Source organism: Brassica napus, chromosome C3 (assembly GCF_020379485.1).
Source record: "Brassica napus cultivar Da-Ae chromosome C3, Da-Ae, whole genome shotgun sequence".
Lineage (NCBI taxonomy): Eukaryota > Viridiplantae > Streptophyta > Magnoliopsida > Brassicales > Brassicaceae > Brassica > Brassica napus.
Window position 1 is genome coordinate 9,482,550 of NC_063446.1, and position 16,609 is coordinate 9,499,158.

Sequence of the window (16,609 nt, forward strand, 5' to 3'; positions counted from 1 at the left end):
AATCTCTATTTAAAAAAATAAAATAAAATAGGATCAAATATGAAAAAATTACACTTAGACATACTTTTATCTTCTCCATTTACATTTACACATACTTTGTGCTGGTGGAGTACTTTTCTCTTGCAATTTATCTAAAATACCCTTGTGGCTAAGCAAACCTAAAAACTAACATCTAAAAAATTATCGCTGCTAAACTCATCTTCTTCTACCCCACTCTTCTTCTTCACTACTGCAAGATTTTCATCATGTCGGCGACTTCAACGTTAACGTCCCACTCCAGAACACAATTTTAGTTAAATTCTTATTTATTTGGACTCATCAAAAGTAGTAAATGATTTTAATGGCCGGGATTTCAATGAAATGGCCGTCTTTATAACTCTGGACACTCTACAACTCTCAGATCTCAATTATCTTTGTTTAGTGATTCATAAACGACAAGACGAAGAAAAACAATTTTGCATCTCTCTCTCCCGGCCGATCGACAATGAAAAGTTTCAACTTTCACAACTTATTTTTTTTTCTTCAACTCCTTTGATATTTGTTTACAAACCCTAAATCAACCTACCCTTATTGGCCAAATTTTCTGTTGTCTAGTTACCGGTGGATCTTCACACAGCCGCATCCATCACTTCCTGCCTCTAACTGATTACGATAGACTGTTTTTGACCACACGAACATGACCACTGAACACACACACTTGACCACAATACGATAGACTGTTTTTGACCACACAAACATGACCACTGAACACACACACTTGACCACACTCTTTTCATACAAACTTGATTTCATACAAACCTGACCACACGTCTGTAACCTTTAAATTATCTTTTCCTACTTCTAGTGTAGACCACATTAAGTGCTAAACAGCCAAATCTCCAAAACATTTGTAATGTCCACAAAATGATGACCATGACTCTATCTTTGACCATGATTCCTCCAACCACATTACTCCCCAACCAGGAGAAAATAAGATCAAACAATTATTAGATCTACGTTATCGCTTTTAGTAGAATCGTACTTGTTTTAAACGGGCCGTCAGATTGTTTTCAAAATACTTTAATCTAACGGTTTCTAACATATCCTAATGTTTCATGTACTTTTTCCCTTTTAACTTAATCATAAATCTCATCTCGTCTGAATTAAGGGCATTATGAGAAAAGAAAAAACTAAAGCAACGCACAAAGTACACCTCAGGTGTAAAGTGTGTAAGCATGTAATGAAACAAAAAAAAGTAACCTTACACGTAACTCTCTCATCAAATATATAGGTGGATTGGAGATGCTCTTATTTGATAAAGTTACTCGTTTGTAACAAAACTGTAATTTCTCCATGTTATCGTTTCTGGGGTCTTTTTCCGGCTTGTGATTTGATGGATATTACATATTAATATTTAATTTGTTTTATAGAGTTACGGATATCCGAATCTGATCAAATTGATAATAGAGCTTAAAAAAAATTACAGATATTTGCTCACTTGTATATCTAATACGCTTATAATTTTCTGAGTGGAATGGATCTGATAGGCACCGTACCACAAAATTCCATTTTGTTTCAATAGCTAAACGTAGAGCATTCCACTGTTACCCCACTTATTTGATAAAGTTACTCGTTTGTAACAAAATTGTAACTTCTCCACGTTATCGTTTTTGGGCTCTTATTTCCTCTTCAGACTTGTGATTTAGTATCGATATTCACTTGATACCAAAAAAGTACTATTTCATAGATCACATATTTTTTAATGGTCAAACACGATTTAAGTATAAATTTGTCTCTGAACAGTTACAAAAGATAAATATATTTATGTAATTGTATGTAATCATTAGTTATTATTTTGTTTTTGAAACTTAGAATCATTAATTACTTTAAAGGTTTTCATATGCACGACTATATTATAAGAGAAAATAGATTCAATGACTATAACAACAACATAATTTAAGAAACTAACCATAAAAGATGTGTATTTAACTATTTATATTAACTGCTACGATAAAAAGATGTGTATTTATATAATACTGCTTTTTTCTCCTTCGTCACTTTTTTTTTTTTTTTTTTTTTTGCAACTAAAAGGGTTAAATCCGGGTCTATTAAAGACACAGACCTAACCCCCGGGTGGGAGGTACAACCCACAGATGGATCCTCTCCCGGGTATTCAAATGGGCCGTAAGCATGGACCCATATCCGCGTGGCCACATGTGGAACTAGTAATTTGACACTAGAAGGGAATCGATCCCTGGCCTGGACCAACAGGGCAACTCTTCTTCGTCACTTTCTCCTATCAATTTTAGTTACTTTACCGGTTTAAAAATTACCTATTCAAATATTCTTATATAATAAATGTTTTTGAATTTTTTAAAACCAACGTATATTTATAAAATCTAATATGTTATCCTAGAATAAGATATTGTTGTATTGTATTATATTTACTAAGCATAGAATAAAAATGTAGTTATACAACCTCTCTCTCTTTCTTTATTCCTTCATCTTTATCTTTGGGCTTTCTCCTCATCTTTCCTCTTTTATACATTTCTCTTCCTCTCTCTTTCACTCCACATTTCTCTTCCTCTCTCTTTTTCTCTAATATGTAATGTTACATCTTTTTTTTTTTGCCGTCAAGATTTTATTTAAACAGGCCGGAGCCCGAAAGTTACAAAACCGAAGCCCAACCCTACTAAGCATAAAGCCCAAAAACCGAAGGGCAACATAATAAACTAAAAGGGCCTGAGGCCCAAACCGATAGAAGCTGAACAACTGCTTGCAGGCGCACGCGTCAAGGAGGCCGGACACGTGTTCAGATCTCCACCATCTCGTCCCTCCCGCCTCGACCTGACCATCACCGCTTTTAGAGCAGCTCCACCGAAACCCTCGTTTCATCGAAGCTCATATTACCGAAGAACCTCCATCGAATCATCTTCGAGATCTCATCCCAAGCCTCCCAAACATCCTCCCCATAGAGTTGAAACCCACAAACCATCTCTCTTCATTCACGCTTTGTCTTCACTTCGGAGAGCTTCATCGATCAATTCGAAATCTCCTCCAATAGATCAAAGCCGCGAACCACATGAACCATGAACCAAAAACTACACCCGATCCAGAATCGGGAACAAACTCTAACCCACGAAAAGATTGAAACACCTAAAGCCGGCGACGCAAGACTATGAAAGCCTTCACCCCCGGAGTCAAAATCCGGCGACGGCGGAGCTAAAGAAGCCCCCACCTCCCAAAGTCAAGGGCCGGCGGCGACGGAGCTGTATAAGCCTCCATCACCCGGAATCGAAACTTAATCTGACAAGCCGACTGAAGAACCCTAAAATAGGGAGGATCACTTTAGCTGGATGTTGGATATGATTCGAGAAGGCAAACGGCACTTCTGGAACTGAGATGGATTGAAAGGATCGTCAAGAGATGCGGAATGACTCTTGATATACCCACGATCTAAGGCTAACCACCAAAGAAAGAATGAATGTGTTGGCTAACCACCAAACAACACACAAAGATGAATTGGCTGACCACCAAATCTACAAGCCGGTTCACACCAATGAACTAGCTAAAGAACTCTCTCTCTCTCACTCAGAGAAGAAACAAAATAAACAACCAAAACTGAACTGATTTTATTCATCAAAGGGACTACATATTTATAGTGTTTTGTAGTCAAAGACAATTAAAGAAAATTTGGGAAAACAATGCATAGAAAATACAAATTTGACTAGATCTAGTCAAGGCACGGAAAATGGAGGAGACTAGATCTGGTCAAGGCACGGAAAATGGAGAAGACTAGATCTGGTCAAGGTACGGAAAATGGAGAAGACTAGTCAAGATGTCCAAGTTCATCCGAACCAGATGGATGCACGGGGTAAAGATAAAGACGCTTGCGGGATTGTCCGGATGGTCCGCCGGATGAGAATGCATGTCCGTCTTCGGTTTCTTCACCACCCAAGTTAAGTCTGGCATGATCCAAGTCAAGTCTGGCAGGATCCTCGTTAAGTCTGGCATGATCCACGTCAAGTCTGGCATGATCTTTCTCAAGTCTGGCATGATCTTTCTCAAGTCTGGCATGATCCAAGTCAAGTCTGGTACGGTGAAAAACATGAACCTCGGTTGAAAGGTTCAGAACGTCCTGAACTCCATGCTGAGCTGGTTCCATGTAATGATCTGTGGACTGCGGCACATCACCGACTTCACCACGCCAAAACCCTCCACACGACCGCGTCGTTACTTCAGCCGCATAGCCACCATTGATGTCGGTTCACTCTCCGAGTTGACGACGACGGTTGGGAACTAGACTAGAGCTCAGACAAAGCGGTCAGGGAAAGGAGGCGAAGGAGAAGCAGTGGAAGTGCATCTTAACGGAAGAACGGAGGGATCCGGCGACGGCAAGCTCGCTCACGCGCCGACCGTACGCCGGACCAAAAGGTAGATCTACTTTCTCTCTCTGAAACTTTTTCTATGTAATGTTACATCTTGTATTCTGCTATATTTATGAAGAGTAAAATAGAACTTCAATTATATAGTCATTTTCTCCTCTCCCCTCTCTCTATCTCTCTCCTCCTCCCTCCTCCCTCCTCTCTCTATCCATTTTTCACCTTCTTTCTAGCTCTTTATATTTTTCTTTCTCTTTCTAATATATAATGTAATAATAATGTAATGTTATGTAAAATTCTATTTAAGAAGCATAGAATAATCTCTCTCACGTTGCGAGAATGACAATATTGTTCAAGTTGGTGACAAATTGTCACATCATTTCTCCACCAATATATTACATGGTTAGTTTTTTAATTTTTAATTTTTTGGTTATAAATGTATGTCACTTCTAAAGTAAATAATAAATAAAAGAAAAAAATCAATTAATTTCATTTACGCTGAAATTTCTCCAATCAGGTAAAAACATTTTTTCCTATTTTCTCCTGTTACTGTTAGAGGAGAGTAAAATACACATAAAAGTTTATTTCTACTTAATCAAAAGTAAATATGTTTAGTCTACTTTACTTTCTTTCCCATTTTCATTTTTCCACTCACTTTCACCGTTTTATCTTATTTTCATTTACTCTACTTTTTCCACTCACATTCTTTATGTATTATAAAAGTCGGATATTTTCCTCTTTTTTTTGCAAAATAAAAGTCGGATATTATCATTACTTTCACTTATAGAATAGAGCGCAAGTCTTGGTTGCGTACCAAAACTGCCATCGTTAGTGGGCTTATATAAGTCTTCTTCGAAATAAAATACATCATTACTGTTATAAATCATGGAGTGGATTGTCATTAACCAGATTCAGACCGAGACCGGTCCAATACCTAGAAGATGGACAGACAGCCGAAGCCGTAGAGAGAGGAGAGAGAGAACTGACTTTAGGAGAGAGAGACGGCCACAAAGCTTGGAGAAAAGGAAACCCTTTCCTTTTCCTAGTAGATGTAATCTTTCCATTATTATGTATTAGTAGTTTTCCTAATCCTAATGAGTTTAGGTTTTGGATACTTTCCATTTATCTTCATCTTGTAATCATTATATAAAAGAACCTCCTTGATCATTAATAATAACACAGAAATATTCAGACTCTAAACTCTCTAATTACAACACGTTATCAGCACGATAGACTCCCAAAACCCTGAGACAAAACCTAATTTAAAATCCGTCACACATAAACCCTAATCCAGGCGCAACTTAAAATCTATCTATCTCTCAAACCATGAGGAACCAGACGACGAGCCACATATCATCTTGAAGTTCTTGACGAGACGAATCCATCAGCGAAAACCGTTCGTCGATCCGATCTCAGACGCGCCCACACTCGCAGAAACAATATGCGGCGCCGTCTTGATCTTTTGGAACCCTAATCCGGAAGAATCCTAAATTGTTCTTGCTTGCGTTCCGGCTTGCAAACTCCGATCAAGCTCAACTCCGATCAAGCTCAGCTTCAGACATTCCCTGTCCGTGATCAACGTCCTCAGCCTCAGCTCAGCTTGCGTCCAGCTCAGACCAAATCCCCGACCAGATGCAACCGTCTGAGAGAAGAAACAAGCTCGCGATAGCTCTCGACAACGCGACCCGATAGGAGCCGTTCCGCGTCCGTTCGTCTCAGCTCGTCTCTGATCTTTGGTGGTCCGGTTCAGACCTGCAAAACAAAGGTACAAACTTAATCTGAGAACATGAATCAAACCTGGTTGTTTTGTAAAGATTGACACCCTAAAAGATAATCTCTAAAACTAAAAGCCATAGGTTAAATAGATCAATCCCCTATGAGTAAATCGAAGCTCTATAAGTTTGATCTAAACTTAAAAACGAGATTGATCCATTGATCAATTAAAATCAGAACCTTAAAGGTTTTTGAATCTCAAATCAAATCCCATTGATCAAAGATCAAAGTTTTCGAAATTCCCTAATTTTGGAAAATCGGTTTTTAATTTTGATTTGAAACTTGAGTATTTGATTGATCGCCTAGAGCTATGATTAGGATTGTTTATAAAACTTGAATCTGAATCTTGTTTAAACTAAAATCCTAATCTCGAATTTTAAAATTCCTAATGGCCTTGAAACCCTTAATCTTGATTGATATTTCTAAAGGCCTTGAAACCTTAAATCTCTCATTACTTAAAGCTTGAAAGATTGATTTAAAGAATTTACATATTGAATGAGAGTTAGGTTGCTAGATTATTTAATTCTAAAACCTAATAGATATGCAACTAAGAAATAGGATTGAATCTAGATCCCGTTTTGTATATGGCCGTGTGGCCTAATACATTGTTCATACTTGCGGCCTTGTGCCCTTGATTAATTAAAAGCCGTGTGGCCTAGTGAATATCAAAGTGACCGTGTGGCTTAGTATCCGAATGGTTATATAAACCGGATTGCATCATGATCCGATCCTTAAGATCGTTGTATCTTATAATGGCCGTGAGGTATAAGCATCACAATGCAAAGCCGTATGGCCGAAGCATTATAGAGAGACTTATGAAATCATGTGCACTGATTATTTAAATTGGTTGCAAGAATTCTAAATCAATGAATTGATTGATAATATGATTTCAGATGCCGAGATTTGAACCCATGGTTTATGCCATTCTAAATCTCTCTGGAGATAATTATCTAGAATGGACAATGAACACTTCAGTTACCCTGAAATGAAGAGGACTCGGAAGGAGTATCATTCAGGGTGATTATGCAACTAGAAGTGAAAAGTTAAGAGCCATTACAATAATGCGCCATCATCTCACTAAGGAACTAAGAAATCAGTATCTACATATTGAGAATCCTCGTGACTTTTGGACATAATTAAAGTCCAGATACACTACGGTATTATTACCAAAGGTCAGACATGAATGGATGAGTCTCAGATTCCAAGACTTTGAGACAGTGGCCGAGTTTCACTTTGCCTTATCCAGGGTCGTGTACCAAACTGAGATTATGTGGAGACGAGGTAACAGATAATGATTGTCTATTCAAGACATACTCCACATTCCATCCAGAAGATTTGTTGTCAAAACATATCTACATAGAAAGAGGTTCTACCACTTACAATGACCTGATCTCTTGCCTAACGGTGATTGAGAATGACAAGGTACTAAAGAAAAGCAGTGAGATGAAATATCTTGAGGAAATGGATCAAGATGAATCCAAGGCAGCCGTGTCCAATGCAATAGATGGACAGGCCGGCTTATCTATTTAACTAAAAGGATCTCGACATGATTTTATTTTAAAGTCCTTGTTTTGTGATTTGCTTTTAACCTACTTGATGGTTCACGATTTTATATATATTTAATAGAATTGATTTTGAATTCATTATCTTGCCTGATCTTACTTGAACATATGAATGTTTTATTTGATAAAGAGTTGCCTAAAGGGCATAAAGCCAAGTAAGAAATCATGAATGGGTATAGTAAGCATAGTAAAGAAACTATGGCTAAGGCATTGCCTTAAAAGGCATTATACACACCCAAAAGAACATGTGACCCATTGAAGTTATAATGTATGGTTTCCAAGTAGAGACAATGGGTAAGAAAGGAAACAAGTTCCTTTAGATTTTAAGAAGAAAAAAGAAAAACGCCTAAGACCTTATAAGTGGTCGAGACTATACCTATGATCTCTACTGATTTAAAACTATGCTACAAGATCAGTATGATAAGAAGCAAGAGAAGTGGTGACTATATTGATATATCCCACAAAATTTTACACTATATAGCATGATAGGATTAGCCATCCTAAAGTCTAAACTTGATGCAAAGATTGAAAAGACACAGAGTTATCCCGTAAAAGATCTCACGTTGTGAAACATGTACACAAAGGGAAACTCATTAGGCTTAACTGTCCCAAGCACCATGACCTTATAGTATGGTCATGAGGGGGAGAGAGGATAAACCCATGATCAATACTACAAGTTCGTGTACCACTATGGTCTAAGACCATGTTATATGGCTCGGTCATTACTCAGCCATAAAGGACCATTCCTCGGCCGTAGAGGCCATGATACAAACGGCCAAACCAAAGAGGCCATTACTCGGCCGAAGAGTCCTTGAGAGACATGGTTCGGCCGTTAAGGCCATAACCGGCTGAAGAGGCCATCACCTATAAAAGGTTCGGCCATGTAAGCCATTAATAAGCTTGGAGACATTATGTTTTACATGTATAGAATGATAATATGATTATATGCATCAGGCCATATAAGTGAGCATAGATATTTCCATCTCATATTATATACGGGTCATAAAACCAGACATACACCATCTTAAGAGATTTTGAATAAACCACCACATACATACATGTGTCGTCTAAGATGGAACCTCAGAAGAGGATTGAGAATATATAAGAATAAGATCTTCTCCACGAATTCAAAGGACCGTGAGCCAAAACATGGGTGATTAAAATAGTGGCCAGGTACGGATTGCATGAAACAAATGAATCCGGATATTCAATATTAAAGGAGAAAGATTATAAGCTGGACAAAGAAAGATTAAAAAGTAAAAGAATGATAAGAATGGTTTTAACTATTATTGTCTTGGCAAAGATCCTAGGACTAGAGATTATAATTTAAGACGTCCAAAGAAAGATTATATAAAGCTAGCTAATTAAGAAGCTAATCGAAATGCCAAACACTGACCCGAGAAATGACTAACCAACTTAGCACCAAATGAATGTCCTCGAAGAGACATAATCAAGTTGCTATAGAGTCTATACAAGATAGACCAAGTGTTCAATAAGATAAAGGAATCTCGGATAGAAAAGAATGGTGCATAGAATACAGATCCGAGATTATAAGAGAAACCATACCAGACATTGAGAAAAGGCTGCGCAGCTACACATCTAAGGTACCAAACCATGGAGTCTTGGGACGCCAAGCTACTAGGTAACAAAGGTCCTGGATAATGAAATCTCAAAATGATCAGATCATGTCTGGAACATAATGGAACCACATGAAAGTGTCGACACACACACACATTTGTATAAAGATACATAAAGTTATAGCACTTGAACATAAAGAGATAAGCGAGGATCATGAACCCACGAATGAGTACTCATACAATCATAAAAGATCATAGAGATTAGAAAAGATAAAACGTAGAGGTTCAAAGTATCTAAAGGAGAGATGAGCGTATTGGCCATATACATATACAGAAACACCATCTGATCAACCAGTGAAATAGATGGATCTTGTGAGAAGTAAAGAAACCGTGAGAGATGTACATGATCTAAAGGTGTTCATGTTTTCCTACTAACAACATTCGATTATAGCTTGTTACACAAGGTACTCACAGAGATCAAATGAACATATTATAAGGAGATAAACTCCTATGTGGTGGATGCTGCTACAGATTTTCAAAATTGACAAAGGTCTGGTCATAAGAAAGAAATTAGATACAATGATGTAGTAAGCAGCATATGGATCACTGGATAAGATGAAAGAACAGCTTTGTTCCTAAGCTGATTCATGGACTGAAACATAAAGCAGATGCATATAGTATGTAAAAGAAATTGATCACGCATGATCATTGATCTTGGAGTTGTATAAAAGACAATCCAATACAGTCCATATATATTTGAAATTTCTTGTGATTATACTAAACCTAAAAGAGGTTAGTAGACATAGAATAAATCTATGTGGGTGTCCAACCAAAAGCGTCCGGCCCCGGCCCTTCAAACTAAAGATGTCCGACTCTGTCCGTCTAAAGGCGTCCGGCTCTTCAGCAAAGAACGTCTGGCTCTTCTACTAGACACGTCCGGCTTTTAAAGACTAAAAGACGTCTGGCCCTTATTCTTGATCACGGGCCAGTAGAGACAAAAGATCAACCGGATACAAATGTATTGTAGTCCATAAGCTTGTTAGAGCCAAAATCCATGACCTAATAATATATACTTTGGGTGTGATATGATCCACAGCAACTGAGGTCATGAGATGTCCACATCAATGAGAGTGTTCGGCCGCAGAGCCATAATAAGAGATTATAAACTCACATCAATGATCATTGATCTTGAACACTCATGAGACAAGTAGTGGACATGTATAGACGAGGTCTATGATCCAGACATGGATTGGCCAGATCAAGACATACGTTCATGATAACCATGTTTAGTACATTGTCCATGAGTACTTGGTTTATCCGACCATAGTAAAGAGTTAAGAGTAGACGATCACGTCTAGACTATGGACATATGCAAACACGATTTGCAAAGACCCAATAGTGATCCCCGAGAACAATATGGTTCACATTGTTTAGCACAAATGCTTTACCGGGACACTCAATGTCAAAGGACATGAGAAAACGACCTAAGAAGTCGAAGTGGTCTAATTACGGTTCAGTAATGATACTGGCCGATTACTCCCATCCTATACATACAGGAAAATATCACGCACCAGATGCGTAGAATGTAGAAACCTACAGTGAGGTTCACATCAGAGGGAGTAGTGCGTGTTGTACTCTTTTTCCTTCATCATGGTTTTGTCCCACTGGGTTTTCCTGATAAGGTTTTAATGAGGCAACATGAAGCGTACTACAAATCATGTATGGTTATGGCATCCAAGGGGGAGTGTTATAAATCATGGAGTGGATTGCCATTAACCAGGCCCGGACCGAGACCGGCCCAATACCTAGAAGATGGAGAGACGGCCGAAGCCGTATAGAGAGGAGAGAGAGAGCCGACTTCAGGAGAGAGAGAGAGACGGTCACAAAGCTTGGAGAAAAAGAAACCCTTTCTTTTTCCTAATAGATGTAATCTTTCTATTATTATGTATTAGTAGTTTTCCTAATCCTAGTGAGTTTAGGTTTTGGATACTTTCCATTTATCTTCATCTTATAATTCTTATATAAAAGAACCCTCTTGATCATTAATAATAACACAGAAATATTCAGACTCTAAACTCTCTAATTACAACAATTACGATGATTAAGTTTATTTTAAAGGAAAAATGCAGATAAAGCTCTTGACCTAAAAATAAGACTTACCCAAAGCTTAGATGAAAATTGAAATGATCGAAAAACTGATAGCTAACAAGATCTGTCAACGATGAACTTATGTCCTGTAAAATCCGTTTGAACTAATAAGGATTCAAAATAAAATAAAGATGATATTATGAATTATGAAACTCACCAAAAGTCGCAAAAAGTTTTTTTTAGCAAAAAAAAACTCACCAAAAGTCTCCTAATTCATGAAGAAATCGGCGATCTATTCTTGTTAATTTAAAAACACAACAACAACTTAGGATCATGTAGATTTCAAATGAAACTTCGAATGTATTTGCTGCAATAGTAATTATTCTCTGCATTTGTATATTCACTAAATGTCGATAATATGCATATATCATCGACCTACAAGCATACTTATTAGTTTGTGCTTCAGTTTGGGATCGATTCCTAGACATGTCAATTAGGGCCGAAGCCCGTAGTCCGAGCCCGCCCAGTCCTAAAAATTACCGGGCTTGGGCTTCGCTTTATAAGCCCAAAAAAAAATTGGGCCTTTCGGGCTAAGCCCATTTGGGCTTTGGGTATTTTGGGCTTAAGCCCGTTTGGGCTAGGGCCGGTCCGAAAACCCGAAATTTATATTTTAGCGTAAATATTATCCTTTTTTCTTGTAATCGAAACTATTATTAGTATTGATATATTATTTTAATATTTTTATCCAAACTCTAATAAAGCAAATATAAAAGTTGTTAATGCACTTTATTGTTTCATCATTACAAGTGTTACATTTTAAATTTTACAAAAGTACCTTCTTCTTTCATGTACAACATGTTTTTATTTTCAAAATAAAAAGTATGAAACGTTTGACCATGTTTATCATAAATTTTGTTCTCTTATATTTTTTGTGTTAATTGATAATTGATTATTTAAATCTTATTAAATTTGGTTTGTGTATAAAATGTTTTTAAAGCATACGAAAAAATAAAAAAATTGTGATAGAGAAGAAAATTTTAAACTCACTTTATAAATTTTTTATTTTTTAAAAATGAAACTCTTTTTTTTAATGAAAATTCACATGTATTAAAACGATGGAAGTGGCAATGACAAATTATTTTTTGAAAAGTCCACAAAAGCCCGAAAAGCCCTATAGCCCTATAAGGGCCGGGCCGGGCTTTGAATTCTAGGCCCAAATAATTTTCGGGCCGGGCCGGGCCGGGCTCAAATATTTACGGGCTTAGCGGGTTTGGGCCGGGCAGGGCCGGGCCAGCCCGAATTGACACCCCTATCGATTCCTAGTTATAATAAATAAAAGAGAAATTCTTGGGTTCACCCCTAGGGTGAACCTCTAGATTCACCGACCAATAGTGTTTGAGTATTTGATATTTGATATATTTTAAAAAAGGAAACAAAATTGAATTTTCAAATAAGATTATATTTCTAAAACAAAATAATAAAAATACATAAAAATAGTTATAAAAAAAAATATTGTTAAACCGTTAGCAAAATACTAAATCTATATCCTAAATCCTAAACTCCAAATCCTAAATTATAAACTTTAAATCTTGGATAAACCGTAAACCATTTGAAAATTTTAAACTGTAAATCATACATTAAAAACTAAATCTTAATAACACTAAACCCTAAACCCTAATCACTAAACCCTAAACCCTTGGATAAACCCTGAACCCTTGGATAAATCATAAACTCTAAATCAAAAATATTTAAAATTAAAACCTAGAGTTTATGATTTATCCAAGGGTTCAGAGTTTGCCCAAGGGTTTAGGGTTTAGTGATTAGGATTTAGGGTTTAGTGCTATTAAAATTTAGTTTTTAATGAATGATTTAGGGTTTAAGATTTTCCAACGGTTTAGAGTTTATCCAAAGTTTAAGGTTTAACGTTTAGGGTTTAGGGTTTAGTATTTAGGGTATAGGTTTTAGTATTTTGCTGAAGACTTAACAATATTAATTTTTTTTTGTAACTATTTTATGTATTTTTATTATTTTATTTTAAAAATATAATCTAATTTGGATATTTAATTTTATTTCTTTTTTAAAAAGATATTAAATATCAAATACTTAAATACTATTTGTTGATGAATCTAGGGGTGAACCCAATAATTTCTCTAAGTAAAAAGCGAAAGAATCAATATAAGGATTTGGTATTAATGGGTAGTAGGGGTCGTGGGCATTATTAATAGGAGTCAAATGCGTTGTTACTCTTAGGCCAATGACGACACGGAATGGATTGCTGCTAGACATGTCAATTAGAGCGAAGCCGGCAATTCAAATCCACTCTAACCCTAAAAATTACCGGATTTAGATTTAATTTTATAGGTCCAAAAAATTAGATTTTTCGGACTAAATCCATCTGGACATTAGATATTTCGGGCCTAATTCCGTTTGAGCTAGGACCTGCCCGAAAAACCAAAATTTTATACTTTAGGTTAAATATCATCGTTCCTACAATCAAAACCATTATCAGTATTGACATATTATTTTAATATTTTTTATCTAAACTCTAATAAAATAAATATAAAAGTTGTTAATACACTTTATTGTTTGATCATTACAAATGTCACATTTTAAATTTTGTAAATGTACTTTCTTCTTTTATGTACAATATGTTTTTTAATTTCAAAATTCAAAGTATGAAACGTTTGACCATGTTTATCATAAATTTTGTTCTCTTATATATTTTGTTTTAATTTATATTTGATTATTTAAATTTTATTAAATTTGGTTTATTTATAATATGTTTTTAAAGCATACAAAAAATTAAACATTTTTGGTAAAGAAGAAAAGTTTAAACTCACTTTATATTTTAGACAAAAAATTGAAACGGTTTTTTTTTATATGAAAATTCACATATATTAAAACGATGAAAGTGACAATAACAAATTATTTTCGAAAAGTCTAAAAAACCTGAAAAATCCTATAGTCTTATTAGAACTGGGCCGGGCTTTGAATCTTAAGTCCAAAATATTTCCAGACCAAATCAGGCTGGATTAAATGGTTACGGGATTAGCGGGTTTGGATCGGACCGATCCGAATTGAGACCCCTAATTGCTGGCTACCGTAATCTAATAGAAGCCATATGCTTTAACGTCTTGCTATGCTATGTACATGTGTTTGCATTCTAAGTTTGTCTCTTTCTACGATGGAAGCCAAAGAAAAAAAAAATTAAATGCATGTGAACGTTTTGATTCCCTTTAATTAGGATCATTTAGAGCATTTTTATAAATGATTCTCTATTTTAGAGTTTGCAAAATTCTATATTCGAAGTTCTAAGGTATTATTTTCGTAAACTAAAATTTCAAATTTAACTTCAAAAGTATTTATATTTTACTCTATGATCTTTATATTTGTCACAATTCACGTACATCCATAGAAATTTATAAATAACTAGCACATATATAAAATATTACAATAATATTAATTAATAAAACCTTACACAGATATAAAATTGTAAATAGAAATAAATAATTAAATATTAAACTACAAGCAAAATACTACATTACTTCATAAAATTATTTCCGTAATGCTCCATCTTCGGTTACACAAAATATGTTTAGACAATATTTTGAAGATTTTGAAAATTCCGGAGCAAATTTACCGGACTATAGTTGTTGTTGTAATATTTAATTTTTTGTAATAATTATGACTTCGTGTACTTTTTTAATTTTTTTATTAAGTTTCTTTTATAATATTCTCATTGTCTAATTCTAGTTTTAAAATAATATAGATATTATTTTATAATTTATTTAATTTTATGTGTGAAACTTGAATTTATAAAAAAAATCTGTAATATTTATGATATATAAAAATTATAAGGATTAAAACGATAAACAAGAAAATACTTAAAAAATATAACTGTGATGTGTAATTAATTATAAAGACTAAAGTGAAAATAAAAAGATGAAATTTCAAATATGAATTTTTATTCCTCAAAATTCAAAATTTGAAATTTTGAAGTTTTTTTTTTGGAATAGAAATTATAGAGTTCTTTTTGAGATGTTTTAAGGTTGTGTCTTAGATCGTTCCTAGGTGATTCGTGTATTTTGCGCTTTCTTGATTTGAATTTATTTGGAATAAAAATTATAAAGACTAAAGTGTAAATAAAAAGATGAAATTTCAAATATGAAACTTTATTCTTCGAAATTCTAAATTAGAAATTTTGAAGTTTTTTTTTTTTGGAATAGAAATTATAGAGTTCCTTTTGAGATGTTTTAAGGATGTGTCTTGGATCGTTCCTAGGTGATTCGTGTATTTTGCGCTTACTTGATTTGAGTTTACTTTAACCCAAACAAATTGAAAAGTCAATTACAATTTTAATAATACACATCTAATTTGGGCCTCGTCAAATGTGGCACGCAAAAGAAATTAGATGGTGGCAATCAATTTTGGAAAAATACCAAAAATACCTTTTTTAAAATATCACCTTTCATGTTACGCTAATCATTTTTAATGAAAGGTAAAGGACATTTATAACCTTTCGATTAACTTTTTTAAAAAAAACATATGGTTGACTAATCTAAACTTAAAACATCAACTCTAAACCCTAAATCATCAACTCTAAACCATAAACCATGAAACATCAACTCTAAATCCTAAACCCCGAAACATCAACTCTAAACCCTAAACCTTCAAATCTAAACCCTAAAAAATCAACTCTAAACCCTAAACGTAAACCCTAAACCCTAAATCTAAACTTAAAACATCAACTTTAAACCCTAAATCATCAACTCTAAACCCTAAACTATGAAACATCAACTCTAAACCCTAAACCCTAAACTCTAAACCTTCAAATCTAAACCCTAAAACATCAACTCTAAATCCTAAACGTAAACCCTAAACCCTAGATTTTTCTGAAATTCGAACCCTAAACCCTAAAACCCTAAACCTTCAAATCTAAACCCTAAAACATCAACTATACACCCTAAACGTAAACCCTAAACAATAAAACCCTAAACATTCAAATCTAAACCGTAAAGCATCAACTCTACGGTTTTTGGGTTTAGGATTTAGGATTTAGGGTTTAGAGTTTAGGGTTTAGAGTTGAAGGTTTAGGGTTTAGAGTTGATGTTTTAGGGTTTAGGGTTAATTTTTTGGGGTTTAGGGTTTTGAGTTTACTTTTTAGGGTTTAGGGTTTAGGGTTTAGTGTTGATGGTTTAGGGGTTTAAAGTTGAAGTTCAGGGTTTAGGGTTTAGGGTTGATGTTTTAG